At 41.0% G+C, this 24,637-nt stretch overlaps 1 pseudogene; it reads right to left on the bottom strand.

Moving 5' to 3' along the window:
- Positions 1-1,395: 1,395 nt before the first annotated feature.
- LOC109929808 lies at positions 1,396-24,077 on the bottom strand (annotated as a pseudogene).
- Between the last annotated feature and the right edge of the window lie 560 nt (positions 24,078-24,637).

A 24,637-nucleotide genomic window follows, 5' to 3' on the forward strand; every position in this document is an offset into this window, starting at 1 on the left:
GATGTACTGACGTTCAATCTGGATATTTCTAAACAAAATAACGTATTGAATAACCACAAGAGGGGAGGGTTTGCAGATGGCACTGAACTTTGAAGAATTGTAAACGATGAGAACGGCAGTCTGGAACTCCAAAAGGGCATTGATAGAGTGGGCCGAGAGGGAACGGATGAGGTTCAATGCAGAGATAAGTGAAGTGAAGCACTTTCGTCAGAAGAACATTGAAAGAAGATAAAAGACAGAGGGCACAATTCCAAAGGGGGTGCAGAGGCAAAGGGACCTGGGGCCGCATGTACACAGATCATTGAAGGTGGCAGGATAAGGGGGAGAGAGCAGTAAATAATTTAGACATTTTCCTCGTGTTTATTCATAGGGGCAGAGAGTACAAGAGCGAGGAAGTGATATTGAACCCATATGAGACATCTGTTCGAGTAATGTGGAAAATAGTCAGTGCCATATTATCAGCAAGATATAAATGTGTTGGGGAGAGCGCATAATTTATCTGAGTCACCGATGAAATACAACGAAAACATGAGGGAGTCTTTTTCTTTTCTGAAAACACACAACAAAATGAAATTACTCGCATGTGCGGCAGGATCATCAGTATAAGTGACTCGGGGAAAGAGAAAATAAAGTATTGTATTAGTAAGAGGGATACATCAAGGGACGGGTGAGGTGGCAGCTCTGGTACTGTACTGTGTTATTCAGTAACCACTTCCCATTAATAGACACACTGACATTACCGAGGGGAAATGAATAGTCAGAAACGGGTCATGTGGATGAACAGTTTCTGTCGAAGAAGTAAACTCCGATTCTTTACCCAGGAGTATGTTTGACTGACTGACTGCACTGAGAATTTCCCATTTGTTATTTTATTTCAGATTTCCAGTATTTGCAGCTGTCTCCCTTATTTGCACTTTTGATTGCAGTTAGCACAGAACATTAGGACATAAAGCCAGAGTAAAAATCAGCCCCTTGCCAATGTTCTACCATTCAACACAAACATTGCCGATGTCAAACCGTATTCCGCATTCCTGCCCATTAACATCGACCTTGGTTTCATTTAAACGGTGAGTAATCTATCAATTCCAATGAAGAATACATTCAGCGATTAAACGTTCACAACACTATGAAGCAGGCATTACCAAGAGGTTTTACAGTATTTGAGTGAATAAATCTCTCTTCATTACGTGATCAACGTCTTATTGTAAGGCTTTATACCGGATTTCTGACGCCTCACAAGGAGGAAACAATCTCTTGCAGTTTCTCTTATCAACGTGTTTCACAATTGTAAGTGCCTTAATCTGATCATGTCTCATCTTTCTAAACTTCATATTCTCCATTCACAATTTACTCAGTCACCCAAAGGAGGACCATGCCTTCAACACAGAATTGAAATCAGACATCGAACTGCTGCCACAAAGGCTTATGAAACCAAGACAGCCATACCGCCCAGATGAATAAAATATTCGCCATCTCGGTGCCGATGATATCCGTGAGGTTTTCTCTTGATGTTTTTGAAATGATAAAACTTGTCAGCAGTGATAATGGAGGCAGGTACACTAGGGCGCTGAAAAACATAAACATGATCCACGCTCTCCTGTTCCTGGAGGCCTGCTCACTGAAACGACAGACAGAAACATTGTCTCTATTAACTCAAAGTTTCCTTGCTAAGTCCCTGCCCCTCTGTGTTCTTTAACTGATAATGCCATCTTTACATTTAAAGCTTAAAGCCTTTATTTGAGTCAGAATTATAATTCAGACTAAAGCCTCACCTGCTCTCCTGCAGTTTACAGTCCGCTGTGTTAATGATCAATTCACAGTCTTTCTCGAGTTGGTTCAGAGTATTCTGGACTGTTCGGTTAATGGTTTTCTCAATTGTTGTACAGACCTCTTGGATTTGATTCACTCAAGAAGCCGGCTGCCAACATAAACGATGTAAACAGAGACGGGAAACACAAAGTGACAACTGAGTGCTAGTTTTATCCGGGGGCATATTTGCCGTTCTTTCACTCGCATCAATAAATAAATGGACCTTTCTGTTATACTCTTTCCTTTCCCACCAAACCTCCTAGTGACCAAGGTTTACAGAAACCAGGGGTTATTGGAATGCAGAGAACATTGCTCAGGGAGTAGAAACCACAGTGTCCTTGAAATCTAACCTTGCAGACTGCAAGTCTGCTTTAGAATTCTTCAAAATCCACCGAGCTTATATTTTCTTCAAGGAATTTATTGATTTAGCTTTCCAGTTTCCATAATAAGGAGGAATAAGTTCCAGCTGTGCCAATTTGATCATTTTCCTGATTCTCGACCCTGGTTGTTCTTTCTCATCTGTTCTGTGCCTCCCTAAACTGACTGTGTTGAATCGGAGGTGCTGGACGTGGGAAAGTCGTGGGACTGTAAAAGCTGCTTCTTTTTTAATGTTTTGTTTTCAGTACTGGAGGTGATTTGCTAGATTTCTTGAAAGAGCAATCACTATTTTATAAGTGTTTTCTTTGTTTTGTGACTTTGAAAAAAGAACCAACGCAACGGTACTTTGAAAACGGAAGAAAAGCAACTGCAGCAGACGACATGGTAGGGTTGTTTCTGAAGAGTTCAGAAAGAAACAGGAGTGAGCAACTAACTGACTGTGAAATTACAAGAATCTCTGGATATCGGAGTTCTGTCCAAGAAATATAAACAAGCCATAAAATTCACAGCTGACCTTACTGGGAACTGCCCACAGCTGGGGATCAGCTAAGTGTTTTTTCTGACATCTCATAAGCTATAATCTGTTTGCTCTTGTACATGTGCAACAGTGAATGAGTTTTATTTTTAACATTTATTTTATTGAGGTCTGTCTCTTGTTTAAATTTTTTTTGAATGTGACATGGGGACTAAGTTGTCCGGGACCAATGGTTTTTAGAGCAGTCAGATTGTGCATTTTTATAGGTTTGTAGATTGTTAGGGTGTAAAGATGGTCTTGAGTAGAGTGATGTTCTCTTCCCGTCGGATAGGGGATATTAGGGAGAATTTCAATGTTTCTGATGATTATATCTGCAAAATGTACATTTGATTGTGAATCCTATCCGACCACATGGATCTGTTGTTGTAGTAGTCAGAAACAATGAGGAATTTACAGGTGCCAAGTGGTGTGATGGATGGCAGTTTCAGGAAGGTAGAAAAATTGCAGATACAATACAATAGGTGGGTCACCGCTAAGAAAGGTAGGATAAGTATCTAGGCAGGCAGTGCAGGAGTCTCCTGGGGATATCTCCACTTCAGTAAGTATGCTCTTTCACAAAATGTGGTTGGTGGAGGCATTGACCCAATGGGAATGTAACACTGACATTTGGGTTTATGGTATTGAGATTGGCTTTACTGTAATGAGGGGTACGTTAGATTTCAAGTGATCAATTGTTAATAGGGGAATCCCTAGACAGAGGCACATATAGACATTTCTGTGGTCCACACCATTCATCCGAATTGTGTGCTGCCTCCCTGGTTCCAGGGTCAAGGATAGAATTTTCTCAAAGGGGAGAGTGCCCAGCAGGAAGTCGTTGAGGGACAGAAAATGTTGACATTCTAAGGACAGAATATATGAAATTAGTCTGGACGTTAAAGAGTAGGTCCTCAAAGATAGTAATATCTGGATCACTCCCGGTGCCATGTGCTCGTGAGAATAGGATAGCAGGATAGAACAGATGAATACGTGGCTGAGAAGCTGTGCAGAGGAGAAGAAGGCACATTATTGGATCATTGAAATTTCTTCTGGGGTACAAGTGACTTGTATAAGAAGGACGGGTGGTATCTGAATTGGAAAGGCACTAAAATATTGGTGGGGAGATTTGCTGAAGTTGCTCAAAAGGATTTAAACGAGTAAGCAGGAGTGGGTGGGGGTAGGAAAAAGGAAATTTGTCAGGTACAGAGAGCAGGGATTGAGTGGATCCTCCGAGAAGTGTGTAAAGGCAATAGCGGTACATTCAAGAAGGAAATCATGAGGGAAAAAAGGGGACATAGATTGCCTTGGCAGTTAAGGTTGAAGAGATTCCAAAGAGATTCTACAAATGCATTAAGGACAAAAGGGAAAAAATCGGGCTCCTTAAAGATCAGCTATGCTTGAAACCGCAGGATATGGAACAGATACTAAATAAATATGTTGTATCTGTATTTACTGTGGAGAAGGATATTGAAGCTAGAGAACTTGAGGAAACAAATCGTGATATATTGAAAAGGGTCTATATTACAGAAGAGGACATCCCAGACGTCTGAGAATGCATAAAGGTGTATAAATCCCCAAGACCTATTCAGGTGTACCGTAGAACTTTGTGGGAAGCTGGAGAAGGGATTGCTGTCCCCTCGATGAGATATCTGTATTATCAATAGCCACGGGTGTGGTACTGGGAGACTGGAGATTCGATAAAATGGTGCCATTATTTAATAAAGGTGCTAAGGAAAAGCCAGAGAGCTAAAGACCCATGAGTCTGACGACAGTGGTGAGAAGGTTATGGGATGGGATTTTGAGGGTCAGAACTTGCATGTATTTGGAAAGACAAGGACTGATTATGGATAGTCAACATGGCTTTAAGCATGAGAAATCCTCTCTCACTAAATTGACAGGTTTTTGAAGAAGTGATGAAAAAGATTGATGGAGGCAGAGTGGTGGATGTTGTCTATATGCACTACAGGAAGTCGTTCGAAATGGTTCATCTTGGTAGACTGGTTAGCAAGATTAGATCACATGGAACACAGGGAGAACTAGCTATGCATATACAAAATTGGTTCGAAGGTAGGACACAGAATGTAATATTGGATGGTTGCTTTTTGGAAAGGAGGCCATTGACCAGTGGTGTGCCACAAGGTTCGGTTTTGGGTCCACTGCTTTTTGTTAATTGTGGAAATAATTTTGGATGTAAATATAGGAAGTAAGGTTCGTAAGTTTGCAGATGACATGAAAATTGGACGTGCAGTGGACAGCAACGAAGGTTACCTCGGAGTACAGAGGGACATTGATCAGATGGAAATTGGGCCGGTAAGTGGCAGATGGAGTTTGATTTCGATAAATGTGAGGTGCTCAATTTTGGTATGGCAACTCAGAGCCGGAATTATATAATTCATGAAGGGTCCTAAGGAGTGTTGCACCTTGAGGTGTAGGTCCATAGTTCGTTGAAATTGAAGTCACAGGTACACAGGGTAGTTAAGAAGCTGTTTGGGATGCTTGCCTTCATTCTGCAATGCATTGTATATAGGATTTGGTAGGTTATGTTGTAGCTGTACAGGTCATTCTCCATTTTTGTAATGCTGCTTTCAATTCAACTCCCTGCTGTAGTAATGAGTTTGTGAAACTTGAAAGAGTTTAGAAAAGATTTACAAGGATGTTGCTAGGTTTTGAGGGTTTGAGCTACAGGGAGAGGCTGAATGGGCTGGGGCTATTTACCCAGGAGCGTTGGAGGATGAGGGGTGACCTTATAGAAGTTTACAAAATTATGACGGCCATGGATAGGGAAAAGTTCAGGTCTTTTCCCCAAAGTAGTGGTGTCCAAAACAAGGGGGCATAGTTTTAAGGTGAAACGAGGAAAATTTAAAAGATAGCTCAGGGGCAACCATTTGGGAGTGGTGGTACGTGTATGGAAGGAACTGCTCGCGGAGGAGGTGGATGTTGGTACAATGTTGATGCAACATTTAAAAGCCATCTGGATGGATGCATGAATAAGAAGGATCTCGAGGAATAGGGGCCAAATGTTGAAAAATGGAACTAGATTAATGTAGAATATCTGCTCAGTATGGAAGAATTGGTCTGAAGAATCTGTTTCTGTGCTTAAAATATCTATGACTTTATAACAGGTAAAGCTGCTAAAATTTGAACACGGTCTGATAGAGAGTCTGAGAAAACATGCCAAAAGGGTACGAATCATTTGTCTTCTATCTTTTTCTCTGAAAGCCTCTCATTAAAGTCTGGCCAGCAGGAAAACGACTAGAAAGTCTCTCCATCACTCGTGGAGCATTGTTCGAGAATAGATCAGAACCACACCATTGCACCCAGAAGGAAAATACTCAGCGACCAACAAACTCCAACCAATGCATGGACACTCACCGTTGTCAAGAGGTTGTGTTTTCACATTACTACACCTACAAGGCAACATCTCTGGCAAAAACCTTATGTCCGTTCTTATTAGCTTTGCGTTTCAGTGATGTGTTTGATTTGGTTTCAATGCTGAGCTAAATTAGGTATGACACTTCTCTCCGTCTCACACTTCTCTCTTTGTATATATAAACGTTACATATATATAGGCACATGATTATACTTATTTATGTAAGTATAACTATATATGTGTATTATAAATAACACGTTAATATATTGACACAGACACACATATGTATAATTATATATATTTACAGGTATCTGTATAAACCTGTGATTGGTTTAGAGACTTGCAGGCCTACCTTGTTTGGATCTGGAATGTAAATGTTCGGCATATCAAAGCCACACTTATTGAGTCCGGGTCTTTTGCATATTTCTTGCACTATTTGCATCATTACTCTCTAGAGAAGAAAACAAATGCATTTTTCGATCAATAGAAACGCATTTCCTCCTTTAGTATGGAGCATCTCATTAGAAAATAATTGTTTGTACTATGTTGGAGGTGTTCAGACTCTTACAAGGTCTCAAAGAATGTCACAGTTAATCAATGACAATGAATTCAGTTCGACTCAAAGCTGTCTTGCAGAAAATACAGGTGCAATTGAGTACACTTTTTGGCCCTTCAAGCAATAATGAGATACATTTAAAAAACTCATCTGCTTATTTTCAGTGTCTATTAAAATCTAAATGGGTGCTGACTATTTCTTTTTGCAGCAGTTTCAGACTGTTTAAGTTTCAAGGTTTTCAGTAAAATAAAGAATCTGAACTTAACTTCTGGTTCCAAACTAATTTGTGACAACAACAATGGTACACTTACTATGAGGAAGAGCCGGACAACAATATAGATGACCAGCTCAAATATTAAACTGAGGACTAATAACAAGAATGTAACATAAATCAGAAATAGTCGCCTGATCAAGTAAGTTCCAGCATAAAATAAGATTCGTCTGATCAAGTAAGTTCCAGCATAAAATAAGATGTGGCAGTTCTGGTTGTGGTCTTAACTTTCCTTGCCTCCCCATCATCCATAATGTTCCACTCACTTGCCGTTGAAGCCTCAGTTTAACTCAAACTAGTATGTTTTAATAAACTGGCTCCATTGCTCTTTGAGAAAGAGAACAACAATGGACTAATGACCCAGCGAGAGAAGGATTCATTCATCATTTCTGAATTTAATTTGAAAAATTCGTTGAAACAAACTATGCCAACAGTCTACCAAACCGTCAGACTCATTATCTGTTTGAAATAGGATGATTGATGCAAAAATGAAAATGGAAAGAATCTCCAACAAACCAAAAAAAGAAAAACAATACTGTGTGTAGTGACAGTACAAGGCAAAAAAAAAAAAAAAAATGAACAGTAGGAAAAAGGAAAGGACAACAGAAATGTGAGAATTTATACATGTGAATATGTGGCTGACACATTGATTAAATTGTTTTATCTCAACAACCATTTCTGCTGGTGATATACATTCCTGCACAATTGTGGCACAGGATCTCATCAGTTACAGTATGTTCTGGGAAAGGAAGTGCCTATTATAAATCTTTTCACTTAAAGGTGTCATTCTCAGAAATGGAACAATGGTGTTGGCAAATGTATTCCTGAGCGGTGGCATCTCCATTATACCGCCAACATTCATATAAACACCCTGCTAAGCTGCTTTCACTGTTTTTTTGCCCTACATTGCATTTATCCTACACTGACCATATTCTTGGTATCAACTCAGGATTGTTTCAAAATAAAAATATAAGTAGGAACAACCATCAGGTCTGAGACTGAGACTGAGTGACTGGAGTGGAAATGTAAGCTCGGTTTCTATCTCTTCACAGATGCTACCAGAACTGTTGAGTTTCTCTATCATTTTCTGCTTTTGTCTATTTTAGGGCGCACACTGTCGGATATGAAAATGATTTTCTGATCAAGACAAGCACTGGAGATCAATCCTCATTATTTACCATTGAAACACCCCTTTACTGTCTAGTATTAATGCTGTTTAGCTAAAACAAATGAGTTAAAAAAAAGAACGATAAACTGCCTGTCTTTATACATCCTTCCTGTATTTATACATCTTCTCCCTACTGAAGACCAGACGTGCAGCATTTGAGTCGGGTGATTTGGACCAATGCAGATAATCGAGATATGACCTCCGCAAAGCCATAAGGGAGGCAAAGAAGCTGTACCAGACCAGGTTAGAGGCCCAGACCAACCAAACAGACTCCGGCTGTTATGGCAAGGCTTAAATGCCAGTATGGGATACAGAATGAAGCAGTGTAAGATAGTGGACAATGACACATTCCTCCCTGACACACTCAATACTTTCTATGCTCGGTTTGAGCAGCGTACCACCGGCGTGGCAATGCCTGCCGCGACAGCCCCAGACGCACCTGTCCCCTCTGTCACCGCTTCAGACATCAGATCAGTCTTCCTGGAAGTCAGCCCAAGAAAAGTGACGGGTCCGGACGTTTTCTCAGATCCTGTGTGCACCAACTGGTGAAGGCATTCACCAAAATCTTCAACCTCTCCCTCCTACATGCCAAAGCCGTCTCGTGCTTCAAGAAGACCGCCATCATCCCTGTACCCAAGAAACCACATGCAGTGTGCCTTCATTACTACAACCCAATAACTCTGGCTTCAATAATCATGAAGTGCCTCGACAGGCTGGTCATGGCCCACATCAACTCCAGTCTCCCAGACCCCCTCGATCCCCTACAGTTTGCCTACCGACATAAAAGATCCACAGAGGATGCCATATCCCGAGCCCTGCACTCATCCCTGGAACATCTGGACAACAAAGACACCTACCTCAGATTCCTGCCCGTTGACTAAGCTCTGATTTCAAAACCATTATGCCCTCCAGACTGATCTCAAAACTGTTTGACCTTGGTCTCAGCTCCACCCTCTGCAACTTGATCCTCAGCTTTCTGACACATCGGCCGCAGTCAGTGAGGATAGGTAACTCCACCTCCTCCACAATATCACTCAAAACTGAAGCACACCAAGGATGCGTCTCATCCCCCTGCTGTATTCCCTTTACAGCTCCGACTGTCTTGCCAAATTCTGAATAAACGCCATCAACAAGTTCGCTGACGGCAGCTCTGCAGTGGGACGGATATTTAACAACGACGAATCAAAGTGCAGAAGGGAGATATAGGGCTTGGTGACGTGTGCAATGAGAACAACCTCTCGCTCAACATTGGCAAAACTGAAGAACTGATCATCGACTTCAGAAAGAAAGGGGCAAAACAGGCCGTCATCCACATCAACAGAACTGAGGATGAGATGTTGAAGAGCATCAGGTTCCTCGAAGTGATGATAATCGACGACCTGTCCTGGACTTCTCACATAAATGCGAATGTCAAGAAGGCACAATAACGTCTCTTCTTCCTCAGGCAGCTCAGGAAATTTGGCATGTCCATAAGGTCCCTCACTAACGAGCGGCCTGGTGTGGCATTTATACGGCTCACTACTGCAGAAATGCAGCCAACATCATCAAAGACACATCGCATCCCGTGATGATCTCCTACAACCTCTTCCATCAGGCAGAAGATGCAGAAGCCTGAACACACGCAGCAGAAGATTCAGGAACAACTTCTTCCCAGCCGTTTTTGTTGAGTGGACTCTGGCGTCAAATAATGTAACCTGCAATGTAGCCTGTATGCCTCTGAGTCTTTTTGATGTGTACATCCTTTGCTGGCTGTAATCTACTTGTATCACTCGTAAACAAAGCTTTTCACTGTATTCCAGTACGCGTGACAATAAAATCAATCAATCAATCAATATAAAGTAGAAAGTCATGCTGCCATATTCCTATATATTTTATTTTATCTTTTTGTTTTACTTTCCATTGGCATGCACTGGGCTCAGTGATCCAATTCCCCCTGAAGGGGAACTACTACTACAATGAGCTGAGTTACATACCTGTCTGTCACTCTCGTGTCCGGCCTCATCAGCTTTGCTGAGGTAGAATCTCAGTTTCTCGCCGTGTTTCTCGTTTATCTTTTCTACAACATTCAGCGTCCGTTTACATAAGGCTTGTCCCATCGGGTCAAAGAAGACAAGGATCAGATCCGCCTTCTCACCTACAGCAAATAAGGCAGTATAACATTAGATTCACACGCCGTGGTGTGAGGTTTTCCGATGTTTCAGTTGCATTTTCCAAGTGTCACTCAAGGTCTTCGATGAAGTAAGATTTCCTGAAAGTTGTCAGATTGATGGTTTTGATTTTGATAACGAGAGATTTATGGTTTTAACAAATCTCAACTAGCAAGCTCCAGCTCCTACAAATTTGGTCAATGTGAGACAGCATTTTGTCAAGGTCCAATTCGAATTCTTGATGACTATCCTTTCGATATGCATGCAAACACATTACCTCCAATGAAAGCTTGGTGTCTCTTGTACCTGACCACAGCAATGTGCTTCCGGCTGATGTAGTGATCTGGCATTCCACAACTACTCGCCACAGTAATTATGTAGAATGGAGAAGAAATTTGAAAGAAAATTTCTTTTTTTTGCCTTTTCATTAATGGTTTGAAGTTAATGAAATGACTGATAGAGCATGGTGGCATGGTTTTAAATTTCCACATGACAGGATTTCAGTTTTAAGGATTAAATGAGATGGCTTTTCAAGAAAACCAGAGGAGCTATGGGTATAAGGAGGACATTCAGCGCCTCAAGCCTGCTGCGCAAATTGATTCCATCATGGTTGAACTTATGTCGGCTTCAACTTCACCTTCAAAGGAAATTATCACTGTTTTTGACGAACATTGAAAAGATCATGGTGAGGATCCAAACTGAGTGATACGCTCCCCTAGTTTCGAGTCATGGAAAGTGTCCGTTGCTTTCCTGTGACTTTGACACTGCACACGGACCAGATTTGACAAGGTCTTATATGCCTTTACCAAAAACAATTAGTTCATGACATTGTACAATCAATAATTGTTAATTTCACGATGCAATTTGTCATTTTTTTAGCTTTTATACTTTATTGTCTTCTATGGTTAATTGCACTCAGCACATGAGGTGTATTGCCAGGTTACCCCTGTTTCCATTGCCAACAAATTTCTCCCACAGAATTAGTCAGGCTTGTGTAGTTAATCTTCATATTACTGATCCAATAATATAGGAGGACGATTTAAGAAATCTGAAGTAAGCATGTCAGATAATGATTAAGTTGTATTATGAGCACTTGACATCTCAAAACTTTGCGATTTAAAATAATACATTAATCACAGATGGCACAGAAACTTGCGAAAAGTTGGATGTTCAGAAATTGGAATATTTTAATTCTAAACCTTATCCATATCACGAGTTTGTTGGAAACTCACAGAGTCTTTTGCAAAGAAGTATTAAGTGACTGCAGGAGGAAGTTTGCACAGAGTCTCAAAGAAAGATAACAACGATTGAGAGGCAGAGAGACAAAGGTGATGTGGAGACATATGAATGTCTGCTTTGTGTGGTCAACTGACAGAGGTGCGTTTGAGGGTTCTCTTTCTGTTTGATTGGAAATGAAATGAACAGGCAGGCCTCGTGAAGATTTGTGCATTATGAAATTATCAAATTAGGCCTTTCTGTTGAAGCGAAGTCCTCGATTAGTCCAGCTAAGTGCCAGAATGGAGGAAGGATACCAAGAGTTCCAACGGAGGAAACCTGAAACTTACGATGGAGCAGTTCTGATATTTCTACAGGAATATTTGTAGCATAGTACAGAACAAAAGTAGTTATCAATTGTCAGTTTATTGAAGCAAGCACTATTTTCCCTGTAGATTGAAATATTTGCTGTAGGCAAAATCTGCAGATTTGGTTTCTTAAATTTAATATCACAAAGCACAAAATCGTAGTCTTCATTTCATTCTGTCTTTTACGAATGTACATGTCTCTCTTTTGAAGATATTCATCACAGAGTCGATATTTTTTTCAAACAGCGTTTTTGCTCTTAACAAATACAAACTAAACAAATTAGTGATGCCATCAAAACTGTAACTGGGTGATCAAGTATTTCAGTGGGAGGTGAAGCCATCAGTTTACCTCATTTTAACGTCTGTGTCAGCAAGTCATACTGTCACTAAAGGTAATGTCAGTTAGCTCAGTTGGCCCCAGTGACACCAGCAGGATGGGTTTAATTCCAGCAACAGCTGAGATTACCATGAATGACTCTCCTTCTCAACCTCTTCCTTCGTCTGAGATGTTCTGACCTTCAGGCCAAACCACCACCAGTCTTCTCTCTCCAATGAGAGAGCAGCCCCATGGACTTGTAGGACTACAATGTCTTTACTTTTTCTATGATAAGAATCAGTCATTAACCCTGAAGAAGGTCAGAAAACAGCTCGGTTATTCTAAAGTCAACAAACACAAATACTAAAAAGTGTTACCCAGCCAGATCAATGCCTTATCCACATCGAATTCGTAGGACATGTCTCCATCCACAAGGCCTGGTGTATCTATGAAGGTCACCAGGAAAAACATTTTCTGCTTTGAGGTGCTGATCTCAGTCGTCAGGTAGTCTGTCACTCCTGCAGAAGCAAGGAAAGTCAAAGGTAAATAAATGATTCTCCATCTCATGCCGTTTGGTTTGCAAAGTTATGTATCAAAATACTTCAAGGGTAACAATGTAAATCACAAATAATGAATGCATTATTCTTTCACCTTCAGTATATGATAGACATCATTAGTGGCTTAACATTTGCAAATGCAGAGCATCTTCAATTTTGTACGGAATATTAATTATGGCATAAAGCAGTCAGTAACAGAATGTTACAATGCAGAAGGAACCCCATCCCTTCAGGTTGGTTATGCATGCTGCCTGAAATACCAATCCACGGAATGTCATATCTACGTTGTTACTCCCTCATACACTTCCTTCATGCGTCCACAATAGTCAATCCAAACCACTTTAAGACTACCTTTCTGTTTTAAGTAAATTCCACGCTCTTCTGGAATATGCCTTGCCAAATACATGCAGATATTTCATACGCATTCTGAACCATATTATACACCTGCTCCCGCTGCCTCTGGGGATTTATTGAATCTGCACATTAAGATCTTTCTTATCTTCAGATCTTTCCAGGGTCTTACCATTCAGAGAACAATTGCTTGCCTTGTTAGCCCTCCCCCAGTGTAATACTTTACACATTTATCGGTTTACTTCCATTTGACATTGCTCTGCCCATCAGATCAGGCAATTCATATCCTCCTTCAGTTCACAGCTGTCAACCCAGTTATTTATCAACATACCAAATGTTATAACAGCTGCAAACTTCGTGATTATATCCCTACATTTATGTCGAAAATATTAATCCACACCACAAAGTGCCATTGCCCCAACACCAAGTTCCACTGAACGCCAGTGAAAGCCAACGACCAGTTACAGAAGCATCCGTTCGCCATCAAACTGTGCTTCTTCTCTCAGAGCCAATTTAGGGTCCAATGCACCATCTAATCCTGTGCCTGATGGACTCTCTGGCCTCTATCACCAGTCTGCCATTAAAGTCCTTCTTCAAAGCTTTGCTTAATCCATGGAGACACATCAAGTGCATGACTCTCATTAACACTCCTGGTTACTTCCTCAAAAAGTGTCATCAGATTTATCAAACATCACATTCCTTTAACAAATTGATCCTGACTGCCCCTGATAACTTGCAGGAAATCATTACATTGTTAACATTGTGAAGCTTCATTTGATTGATGTGACATGCATAGCCGTTATTTAGAACATAGAACATGGAAGAGAATGGCGCAGTACAGGCCCTTCGGCACACGATGTTGTGCCATCCTATTACCCTAGTCTAAGATCAAACTACCCTGCATACCTTACATTTTGCTATCGTTTCTTCTCCTATTTCATGTAAAATCTAAATTATCGTGAATGTACCTTCGATCTGTTCCAGAGCTTGGAATTGTGGATAGAGATGTAATGTAGCATGACCCTGTGTCAACAAGGAAAATGATTAAAGACTACAGATGCAAAGTCCTGCAAACAAGTTTTTTTTTCATAACCCTGGTGATGTAAGAGGGGTCGGTTAGCTCGGTTGTCTGAGTGGCAGGTGTACTCACTAGAGTGAACACAGTACACTGGATTCAATTCCCACACTTGCAGAGGTGATCATGAAGGATTCTCCTTCTCAACCTCTCTCCTCGCGTGAGACGTGGTGAACCTCAGAACAAATCACCACCAGTCATCTTTCTCTTTCATGAAATACTAGGATGATAGTGACTTTACCATTTGGTATATGAGCATTTGTAATATTGTTCCAAAGAATGCAAATACGGAACCAGTCAGGGAGTGATGGTTGCAGAGCGTGAATGTGACCACACGAGTAATTCTGAATCCCAGACTAACGCTGTGGGGACATGGGCTCAAATGTCACCGTAACCATGGGTTTACTGTATGTGTAATGTATCTGGAATTCATCTCTATAATGATAAGCATCAAAAGAGCCTCATTTATGAAAACAGACAGAAAATCTGATTCACTAACACCATTTTAGGCAAGGCAACAGATCGATCTTTTCTCATCTGGTTGACACGTGACTCCAGGCCACGAGCAGGACAGCTGATTCCCTCAGGCCGTTTAAGCAAACACACCTGATGCCCTTATCTGATCTGGTCATTCCTGTGACTCCAGGCTCACAGCAATGCGGTTCACTCTCGAGGACCTGCAAAGTGCCTAGCAAACTAATCAGTTCAAGGGCAACACAAACAGAAATCTCCGGAGAAACTCAACAGATCCGACAGTACCGTTGGAGAGAAAAAAAAGGTGGACAGTGGGGGAATCGTGAGTGATAGCTGGAGACAGAGTCCAAGGAAGACAGCCAGGCAAGCAAAGGGAAGGATAATGGTGAGCCAGGAGAAAGAAAAGCTGCTAATGGGGACCATTGTTGGGTGAAAATCGGTTGCTTGTGCTGAAAGCAGCCCATGTCAGGCTCTAAAGTTGTTGAACTCAGTATTGACTCCTGAAGGCTGCAGTGTCCTCAAGCGGAAAATGAACTTGTGCTGAGCTCGCTTACTTCTTTACCCCACATCCCCTGTCATATATTCCCCTTTCCTAAGCTACCATTAATTCTGAAGAAAGATCAATGGACCCGAAAGATTTACTCGTTTCTCTCTCCCCAGATACTGCCAGACCTGTTGAGTTTGTCCAACAATTTCTGTTTTTGTTTCAGATTTCCAGCATTCACAATTTAGCTTCGCTTTATTTTACAGTTCAAAGGCAATTAGGGATGGCGACCAAATTCTGATCTTGTCAGCAATTCCCCACTTCTTTTCGAAGAACAAAGTTAACTGTATCAGTGCTGTGTGTGTTAGTTTATTTCTCAGTTGTCAGGGCGATAGCAACGGCATTGCAATTTGTCTTTCAGATACACAACTGGAAGCTGCATCTGGTCCCTATCAATGCAGCAATGGTCATTGGCCAAGCATTACGCAATTCAAACTGGCCTAAATAATGAAATTGTGATTATTATTATTATTATTATTATTATTATTATTATTATTAATCAATAATTTCCGTTCAGTGTCATTGGGGCTGCGAAAGCGGGTCAAAGCCACCAGACGTAAGTGAAGAAAATAATGACATCGAATGTGATGATTACTAAGAATTCCAGTAAGTGTACTCGAGAAGAGGCTCCCTGCTCTTTGACATTAGCCACTCGCCTGTGTTCAGGGATCTCAGATGAGTGAAAGCTCAGCGATGATTCATGATATTACTCACCAGGAGTGACTCCCTTTTCTTTCCACTGGTGACAAATGTAAATCCTTGTGTCTCGGTTGCAACTCCTGTTTTCTGTATATGTTCCTCAATGTACCTAAAATTTTTAACGATTCAACATGCAGATATCATTCTTACAGTCCATGGGTCATACACTTGGCTATTGCTGAGGAAAAACGCATTTTGCTGAAAATGTTTGACTTGCTGAGACCAAGATAATTAGCAATACATATCAACGTAAAGGAACAACAATACCTTAACTCTAATGGAAGGGATAGCACATGAGTTGATGAATAGACTGACTGATTGAGCTGTTACCATGGAGAAAGTACCAGTCAGGCGATGGCTGATGGTTAATTGACACGCTTTATTTAAATATTAACACAGATTGGAGGGCTAATGATTTCAAAATTTTGCCTTGAGAAATGAGCCAGAGAACGGTTGTCATCTGTTAAATTTCATTGAAACAGGCACAATGTGTGAATGATCATGGTCAAAGTCGCACTGGAGGACAAGTTGTGTTCATTGTATTTCTGCAATGATGATACCAAGGCAGGGATTCAGTAATAATGAGAGAAACAGAGGCGGTGAGGATCCTGAGAAATACAGCCAGTATTACTGAAAGGAGCAGAGTCAAGGACGACGTGGAGACACAGTCCGTATTGCTTAAAGGAACATAGGCAGTGAGGACCTGAGACCCACAGTCAGTGTTACTGAGAGGATCATAGGCAGTGTGGGCTCTGAGATAAGCAGTCAGTATGACTTAAAGGAGCTGAGGCAGTGAGGACCCTGATGTACACACTTCGTATTACTGAGAAGATTAGAAGTCGTGTGGAAACTGAGGCATGCAGTCAGTATTGCTGACAGGAGCAGAGGCAGTAGAGATGGTGTGTCAGGCTATAAATATCCACAGCATGAATAGGCAGTGTGAGTGCCCTGACTCAGACAATCAGAATCGATTCGATGAGCAGACGACTTGAGGGCAAATCTGAAAGGAGCAGGCAAGAAAAAGAAATAATGGAGCCCCTAAACATATAATAAATGTACAATGCCTTTAACTTTACCTTTTTGTCATCATTGTGCTTTCCAAATTAAATTGGCACTTGTCTTTGTTTCATTATTCCTTCCCAGTTGGTTGGACGTCTGGTTTTCGGTGTATAATAATGCCAATACTGTGGGTCCATCCCTGCACTGCCTGAGGTGACCATACATTCTCAAGCTTTCCCCTCGCCTGAGGCATGATGACTCTTATGTTAAACCACCTCCAATCGTCTGTCTCTGACGAGACAGCGACTCAATGTTCTGGTAAGACTATCGTGGCTTTACCTTTTCAGTCTTTGTGGCATTTTTCATCACTTCTTGTCTTGTATAATTTCTCCAAGTGTAACGCTGTTCTTGTATTAAGACACACTTTTTGTCAAGTTTTGTTTACTGATTTGTAAATAAATAATATACATTCTGTTCCATTTTCTACAAGGCGCCCTGCATAAAAAGCCTCACTAAATTGGTCAGATCAAGCCACCGTTTTCATAAATCCGCCCTATCTGCTGGGAAGTGACCCCTATGGCTGAGGTGGACGTCTGTATCCAGTGAATACTCTGCAAACATTTCCAGTGAATGCACCCATCCCAGCCTTCGTCAATGCCACAACAGAAGATATGAGATTGGTCTGCTCACCAATTGATGAAGGAACTTTTCCCAGCTGAATGGTTGCCCATCAGCATCACTGTGATTTTATTCCTTGGAGCCAAGAGTCTGAGTCCCAGCTGCTTGGCGATTCCCACCAGTCCTACGAACAACAGATAAGAAAAGAAAATTAGAAATTTTATGTTAAGTCCATAAAACTGGTACATTTGAAACAATGACATGACTATGGTCACCTCGGTTAGAACCCAGTCAAAATGATTCACCCTTGACATCATTGATAAGTCACTAATATTGTATCAATTTCTCTTTGCTGCTATAACATAGTGTGTATCCCAATGAGCAAAATATCTTAATTTAGCAGACAGAATGTTTCCTTTCCATCTGTTTTCAGACAACACTTAAAGAAAGATATCAGGGTACTTGAGAGACGGTGACATTTAGTCACAGGGACTTGAAAATCTTTCTAACGCCCGCCCCACCCCGTCCCACCCCCAACCCACACCGACAAGGACGAAATTTCAATCCATTACATGCTACAAGACATAATCACAGAGATTCTGAAATTGTGAAACTTAATCAGTGTCATATTAGTTTCCGATACACAGTATAATAGTTTCCATAAAAAAATGAGGTGTTAATTTTTGCTTAATCCCATGCTCTTAACACTTGGGTGCGACTTTAAGTAAAGAACTGGATTTTACAACTCGTACAATGACGTAAAATCTCACTTTCTACTGATTTAATTATTTTCTCTCTGTCTCTATCTCTCTTTCTCTTTCTCCTTCTCTCTCCCTCTCTCTGTCTTTCTCCCAAATAGTAAGTATTCTACGCTGTCTTACATCTGTAATTTAATTCCAAATTTTCCCAATTTTTAGTTGTGTTGTTCTCACAATCTCAGTTCTCCACCTTATCTATGCCATTTACATAATATATCATATAGTGTATAATATATAAGCATGAACCAATTTCTTGCATTTAAATTCTTGCACGGTGTTAAATAGGCAATGCATAAACAAAGAAGAATAAATATTTTCAGTTAACGTTTCGAGTCGAATGACCCGACCTCAGAATAGATTTGACGAAGGGTCATTCAACCAGAAACGATAACTCAGATTTCTGTCCACAGGTGCTGACAGACACGCTGAGATTTTCCAACATTTTCTATTTTTGAGTCTGATTTACAGCATCCGCAGTTCTTTCGGTTTTTATTTAAAAGTTTTCAGTTTGCCATTATTGGAATTGATCATAAAAGTGGAGCTAAATGTCTGCTTTTCAATGCACTGAATTTTTAAAAAATATTGCTTCACAAAAATACATGGACATGCACGTTCAAAAGACACAACTGACGTATAGAAACACACCCCTTAATCAACTAAAACGTCCATGATCTGCCATGATCCCGTTGAATGGTATAAAAGGCTCGAAGGGCTGAATGTTCCAAAGGTATGTCAGTTCTTATTACAATCAATTTTCAGGGCAGGAAAGATTAAGCTTTGATACTCTGGCAAACATTCTTAAAACAGGCTCAATGGTACAACTTTGAGTGGAGTGTAAGAGCAGATCTATAGTAACCATTCAGGAGGGTTTCTTGACGTAGTATCCAAACATAGAAAGTGTTATACTGGACGTGGGAAATGAGCCCGCTCAGGTGAGTGAAGTTTCGTTGTGGGAGCATTACACCATGAGTTTTAAGATATTCATAGAGAGGGATAACAGCAGTCCTCGGGTGAGAGTGTAAATTGGGAGAAGGTGAACCACAACAATAGTAGGCACGAATTGGAGAATTTTGATTGGAGGTAGCTATTTGAGGATATATTCATCTTGGACATGTGGGAGTCTTTCAAATGGCTGTTCAGGAGTGGCACGTTCCTGCGACAACTAAGGATAGGTGTGGCAAGTTACGTGAACTTTGTTAACGAGAGAGGTTATGATCTTGGCCAGAAAGAAAAAGGAAGCTTACGTAAGGTGTAGGAGCATGTGAAGTGACAAAACCCTCGAAGTATACAAGGGAAGTAGGAAAGAACTTAAATAAGGAATTAGAAGGGCTAAAAGGGTTCATGAAATGTCGTTAGAAAAAAGGATTAAGGAGAATCTCAAGGTTTTTTATACACATGTAGAAACCAAGAGAGTAGCAAGAGAAAGAATTGGCCCAAACAAAAACAAAGGAGGGAATATATGTGTGATGTAGATTAGGCAGGTGAGGTCCTGAACGAATACTTCGTGTCAGTATTCACCAAAGAGAAGGCATTGGTGGAGTATGATCTCAAAGAAGGGAGCATAGATTATCTAAGCCAAGTTGCTGTTAAAAAGGTGTTATGCATCTTAAGAAGTATTAAGGTAGATAAGTCCCCTGGTTCTGGTAAGATCTATCCCAGAATATTCAGAGAAGCAAGAGAACAAATTTTTGGAGCGTCAAAAGACATCTTTGTATCCTCTTTGGCCACAGGTGAGGTCCCACAACACTGGAGAACAGGCAGAAAAGTCATATTATTTAAAGGTGTAGCATGGATAATCCAGAAAATTACAGATCTATCGTCCTCACGTCAGCAAAAGGGAAACTTTGGAAACAATTCTCAGGGACAAGATCTATGTGCATTTAGAAGCAAATGGACTTATTAGCGATAGACAGCATGGTTTCGTCCAGGGAAGATCGTGCCTCACTAACTTGGTCAATTTTTTTGAGCAGGTAATGAAGATGATTGACAAGGGAAAAGCGGTTGATGTTGTCTACATAGACTTCAGTAAATCCTTTGGCAAGGTCTCTTTTGCAGACTGGTAGAAACAGGTGAAGTCATTTGGTATCGGGGATGAGGTGAAAAGATGGATACAGAACTGACTTAATCATAGGAGACAGAGGCAGCGAATGACAACGGAATGAGGGCTGTGATTAGTGATATTCCACAGGGATCAGTGCTTGGACTTCTGCTACTTGTGATCTACACAGGTGATTTGGAGGAAAACGTAGCTGGTATAACTCGGAAGTTTGCAGACAACACAAAGATTGTTTGAGTAGCGAATACTGACGACGTTTGTCGGGGACATAACAGGATATAGATAAGTTGGAGGTATGGGAAGGAAAATGGTAGATGGAGTTTAAATGTGAAGTGATTCATTTTAGAAGTTCACAGACAGGGAGAAATCATACAGTGAATGGCAGAACACTTAAGACTATTGATATGCAAAGCGATCTGGGTGGTAAGGTCCAAAGATCACTGAAGCTGGCGTGTTGGGTAGATAAGGTAGTCAAAAGATCTATGATACGCTCACCTTCATTGCAAGTGGCATTAAATATAAGGATGGACAAGTTATGCTGGAGCTTTGCAGAAATTCAGTTGGGCCACACTTGGAATATTGCATACAGTTCTGGTTACCACACTACCAGAAGGGTGTGGTACAGGAGGGTACAGAAGAGGTTGCCAGAACGTTGCTTTCTGTAAGGTATATTAGCTATGAAGAAAGGTTGAATAGACCAAGTTTGTTTTCACTGGAACGCAGGAAGTTGAGGGGCGACCTGATACAAGTTTATAAGATTGTGAATGACATGGATGGAGTGTAAAGTATGAGACGTGTTCCTAGGGTGAATGAGTCAATTACAAGAATACACAAGTTCAAGATGCGGGGACGGGGCGTGGGATAAATTTAAAACAGATGTGCCAGGCAAGTTTTTCACACAAAAGGTGGTCAGTGCCGGGAATGCGCTGCCAGAGGAGATGGTGGGAGTAGACACAATAGCAGCATTCAAGAAACATCTTCCGAATAAATGACAGGAAGCGAATTGAAGGATTGTAGATCCTGTAAATGAAGAGAGTTTTATTATGGAAGGGTAAAATATGTTGCGCAGGCTTGGAGGGCCAAAGGGCTTGTTCCTGTCCTGTATTGTTCATTGTTCTTCTTCTTTGTTGAGAGAAACATCGTTGTTGACGTGCATGTTTCTCTGATGTTAACCACAGAAGTTGAAACAGTTGCTATGAAGGCTTCTGGGAGCCTTGGGTTTAAAAATTGGGGCATACAGTATAAAAGCAACGAAATGAATCTACACATCTACAAGTCATTGGTCAGACAACATTTGGAGGATAGTGTTACTTGAGGAGAATGTTAAAGCCCTGAATATTGCTTAAAGGAGATTTGCTAATATAATAGTAGAATGAGGGATTCTGTATACAGGGAAAGATGAGCGAAATTGTGCTTATTCTCCTTGGACTGGAGAAGATTAAGAGGTAACTTTACTGAGGTGTTAAAAAATATGATAAACTTTGTCAGGGAAAAGAAGATAATTCGGTTTCCACCAGTTGGTATGTCAGTTCCTTGGAGTCACACTTTCAGAATTATCAGCAAAACAGCTTGGAGTGAAATGAGCAGCAAAACCGATAGAAGTGCTGATGCTGGAAAAAAAAACAAAAATTTCGAAAGAAATCCAGCAAGTCTGGAAGCATTTGTGGAGAGAAATCAGAGTTAACTCTCGTAGTCTACTGACCCTTCTTCAGGTGTGGAGAAACTCTTTTTTTTTACTCAGAGATTTGGAATGTGTTGCCTTGGAAAGTGCTGGAAGCAGATTTCACACGAGGTTTCAAAAGAGCGATGATATATATTTGAGGGTGATGGATTGAGAGGGTTACAGAAATTAAGCTTTAGAAATGGACGAGCTCGGTAGCTTTTATTTCAGGAGCCAGTACAGGATGGATAAAATAGCCTCCTGTATGATTCGACATGCGCAGTCTTAGCTTGCTTTTCAAAGGAATGATGACGTTGTGTTGCAGAGTTCACAACAAAAGTGAGTTGAGGTGGGTCCTGGAATGAAAGGGTTCTCCCATACTAGAAGGTGCAGTCAACAACCCTTCAACTCGCTGGGCTGGAGAAAACTGAGAGTTGATCAGAATTAAACATATAAATTCCACAGAGATTTACAGGGTAGGAAAAGAGAAGTTGAAGCGTACACCTGGCATTCATTATCTGGCGCTATTGTCAGAGGATGCAGGTTTGATCATTCACGCCTGATGTGAGAAACAAAAGTCCTCATCGACTGGATTGTGAATCATTGTAACTCTGCAGAAGTTTGGATCATCGAATGGGAGAATGTTTACGTTTGAAATAGACAATCACTTTCACTGTCAAGGTATTAGGGGATTTGGAGTAAAGCCAGATATTTATATGTGAATCTGATCATCATCGATGGTTACATTGAATGTCGGAACTCGTTTGAGAAAAATCAAAATCCTCTTACATCCATATTTCCAATGTATTCACTGTATGAATCAAGCTGTTCTCAAAATCTCTCCCTCGTGCCCTTTTTGTTTTTTTAACGAAGATTGAAAGATTTGCAAATTCTTATCATTCCATCGTGATGGAGATGTCGCTGCCATTCCAATAATCGGTAAAGCCCGTTTCACTTCACTGACTTTGCAAATTTCCCTCTTGAACCATCACTCAAAATACCACTGCTCGACTCTGTGGGATTCTAAATCGTTTGTCTACCCTGTATACTTCTTCTTCTCCATCCTCACTCTGATAATTCTAGTCTAATTTGCACACTGTGTAAATTTCGCTCCTTTTTTCTCACTTTGTACATTTCACATTGATTATATCATCCTTTAAATCTCATTGACATTCCTGTATTTGGTATCGATGCCCACTTTGTTGGCTTCATGGAAATGTCGTGACTTTAAAACAGCAAGTTGACTAAAAGTTGTAGTGAAATGCATAGCGCGGATTTCAAAATGTAAGGTGAAAATAAGGGAAATATGTTGATAAAATTGTATAAATCCTGTGCAAGCCTTATAGCAAAACCTGAAGCTGTGAATATGTGGGGTGCTTCTCAGGTGCGAATGTGTGGTGTGGGTGTAAGCGAGAAAGTGTGTGTACGTGTTTGACCATTTGATTCATTGTGTGTGTGAATGTGTTTGTGTGTGTGCACGTGATTCTTTCAATGTGTCTGCGTTGAGTGAATGAGTTTGCTTGTGTTTGTGTCAGTGTTTGTGTAAGTGTGTGTGAATGAATAAACGTATAAGTCAGTCAGTTAGTGTGTGTGATTGTGAGTGCATATGCGAGTGTGTATATGTGTGTGTGAGAGAGCGGGGGAGTGGTTCTAACATTGTGCACTTGTGTGTTTGCGAAAGAGAGAAAATCTAAGATTGTGAATGCGTGTGTGATGTTACTCCACAGTTTTAAATGATAGTTCTGCAAAAGTCCCGTTGACTGCACCATTACAGAGTTCAGCTTTCATGACACCCGAGAACCGAATGACTCAGAAACTCTGAAAAAAAGCTGCCTCTCTGACACAGCAGCTGGGAATTCAGCTCTGCACTGGAAGCACGTTAAAAATATCCTTCTCTCTGGGGTGCGGGTCGGGGTTTGGGGGAGCTCCTTTAAGAAGTGGAAAGTTCCCCTCATTCTGAGTCAGGCGATCTGGATTCAATTCCCTCCTGCTCCAGAGGGTGCAACAACGTTCCTGAAAAGATTGATTAGAAAATATTTGTAACATTTGTCCATTCTCTTACCCTGACTTGAGTCCGTGTAGAGCAAGTGACATTGCCTGAGAACATTCTCGTGAACAGAGAGACACAAACTGTTCGAAGATTTTGAACTGGGCCGGTGCCTCGGGAATCCTGACATGATTTTTGTGACGGAAGTGTGGCAGATTCCCTCAGACTGAACGGAACTAATCTTGCTCAGAGCTCACCAACCGTCATGCAGACACAGTCCGTACACATTCAGTAAGGTCATGGTGAGTGACGGGGCATCTGTTTGAGCCCACTCAGTACACAGTGTGTTTCCCTGTCCATCAGAATAGCTGCATTACAACAGCAGTATAACTCTTGGGTTTCTGAACTAAACACATTCCCTCTAATTTATGTTGTTTATAATGCAGCCTACTGCTGTACTTAAATCTGATATTTGTGAATTTTTCAAGGCTCGATTCTTGTCCTATGAATTAGGGTCATAGGAATAAGAGGAGGTCATTCGGCCCCTCGACCATTTTCCTGCAGTCAATGAGTTGATGCTTACCTGTGACGTAACACTGTGGATCTTTTAAAAACAATATGTATTTATTCATAGATAGTAGGAACTGCAGATGCTGGAGAATCCGAGACAACAAGGTGCGGGGCTGAATGAACACAGCAGGCCAAGCAGCATCAGAGGAGCAGAGAGGCTGACGTTTCGGGCCTCGACCC

This window comes from Rhincodon typus, chromosome 48 (assembly GCF_021869965.1).
Source record: "Rhincodon typus isolate 14 chromosome 48, sRhiTyp1.1, whole genome shotgun sequence".
Lineage (NCBI taxonomy): Eukaryota > Metazoa > Chordata > Chondrichthyes > Orectolobiformes > Rhincodontidae > Rhincodon > Rhincodon typus.